Raw genomic sequence first — 2,408 nt, forward strand, 5'->3', positions numbered from 1 at the left:
TTGTTAAAGAAGGTTGAGCTCAGCAGAGGGCTCATCATTGTATGGTGGAATCCAGGACGTACCCAAGCTCTTCCCTGTAATCCTGTGAGTCAGAAATTCCTTAGCTATCAGTCAGGCTGCCCGAAGTGGTCTTCAGTGTCCCCTGGCACAGAGAAAACAGAAGTCTGACAGATTAACCATCAACTTTTAAGGCTTCGAAAAGTTCTTTAGAGATAATCTTTCCCTTTTTTAATGCATCATCACCCTGATTATAATTATAAATAATACTTCATGTCTAATGGGGCTCACATCATGTATGATGGCACTTTATCTGAGGAGACATAAAAGTAGGACAAGCAATCATTAGCAGGAATGCAGAGCAAATCTGAAAAATCAGCAAAGTTTAAAATGAAATGTTCCTACTTTCATTTCACATGCTACTTGCCTAATGATACCGCAACATATGATTATAACTAAATCTAATGCTTCTGGAGCATTGGGAGAATCACTTTTTCAACTCCTTGTGAGCTACTCACTGTAGAGCTTAGAGTGGTTCCTTTGCAAGTGCCTGGACACCTCTATAGCAAAAGAAACTCTTGATTCTTTCAATGTCATAGCTGCCTGCAGCGTTGGCCTGCCCAGTACTTATTCTCTTCTCTTCAGATTAAGAGAAGCAGATTCTATCAGAAGAATTCTCTCTCCTGTCTCGTGGGACTTTGTGGCAGGAGGACTCTGCCCTCCCCTAGGTAAGAGGCTTGTCATGTCACCCAAGCCTGTCTAGTCAGATGTTCTCTGGAGAGTCCAAAGCTTGAGTGGAGCCTGTGAGACAAAGATGGTGGTTCTTGATTCCACTAGACAGAAGTACACTGCTGTGTTTAGAGCCTCCAGCAGTTCTGGTCCTGTTCCTTTAGCCATCTCAAAGTTACCCACACAATGCCCTTATCTCTCCTCACCAACTTTGTTAATTCACATATGTTTTTTACAGCAAGCTCCACACTGATTTTTTTTTCTAGGCAGAATGGATCAGCTGTATTTAGTTTTATTTATTTATTTATTATTTTTGTTTTTAAAGGAGAGTAAAAATTAGAATTAAAACAAAAAATTACAAGTGATACAGAATTTCACCTAACAAAGAATAGGAATTTCACAGTATTTGTTGTAATGCATAGTGTTGTCTTCCTACTAGTTATTCATATTACCAGATATATGGATATAAGATTGGAAGAAGAAAGAAAAAAAGGAACGAAATGTATAAGAATTTAAGAAGATGAAAAGGAAACATCGGTTGACTTCTGTACGCTGTCTCTGATTTCTGACACTGTGGATGGCGCTCACCCTCCAAGCCCTCCTTCACAAGAGAGGGTGTCATTACACCTTCTTAAAGCCATAGATAATGTCTTGGAACAGCCAGTTGTAGAAAAGCTGGAGTTACTTCTCTGACAATTTGATGAGGTTTTTTTTTTAAGCTAGTGACAGTAGAATATCCCCCACTGAGTGTCCAAGTCTGTTTCAGGTTTCACTCGCGATATGATTTCCTCATATCAGGAGTGCTGGGAAAGGTAGGCCACACTCTAGTGTCAAAGTACCTGTGCTCAAACCTTTACTAGGCCTCAATTTCTTTATCTGAGCAGTTGAGAAATTGAAATAAAATAATCCATATAAAGTGCTTAACATACCATATTTTTAAAAAATCCTGCCTCAGGTTTATTTGTATAGAGAGCACAAGAGGACACCAGCCACCAACAGATGCCACCCCAGGGGTCACACCAGTCTTTCTGCTTTTACATCAGCAGATAAAAGGCTTTTGCTGTGGAGCCTTCATGGGGGCGTAGGCCTTGGCTGGAGCAGAAGCTGGAGCCTCAGCCTTGGCGGGAGGCTGGGCCTTTGGCCCGCAAGGCCTGAGACTCTTGGTAATGTGGACACAGATACACTTCCCAGGCTTGGGGTGGGCAGTATAGGCAAGTCAAGAGAGCCTGTGGTTTACTCCCTTTGGAATGATCTTGGGCTTGACGAAGGCCTTGATAGCCTCGGCACATGCACTCATGGCCTTGGCGTTGTTTGCTTGCATCTTCTTGAAGCCCTTCTTGTGCTTTTTGGCAAAACACATGTACCAAAGGAACTTAGGATCCACCGCCTTCAGAGATTCCTGTCTTTGTGACTGAGGCTTCTTGATGCCATTTCTGTGTCATTTTCAGGACTGGTTGTGCGTGGTGTGGTTCTTGGATTTGGCCATAACTGCACTGCAAGCCATGGCGACCAAGTGCCTAGAACCTGAAGATGAAAAGAAAGCCTGCCAATATACCATATTTTCCAGAAAGTAAGACCTACCCTGAAAATAACAGCTGGTTGTAACCATGGTGATGGGACAGTGTCATACAGAAAATTACACTTCACGGGCTGGAGAGATAGCTCAGTGGAATAAGCGCCTG

This window comes from Octodon degus, unplaced genomic scaffold (genome assembly GCF_000260255.1).
Source record: "Octodon degus isolate 3935 unplaced genomic scaffold, OctDeg1.0 scaffold00015, whole genome shotgun sequence".
NCBI lineage: Eukaryota > Metazoa > Chordata > Mammalia > Rodentia > Octodontidae > Octodon > Octodon degus.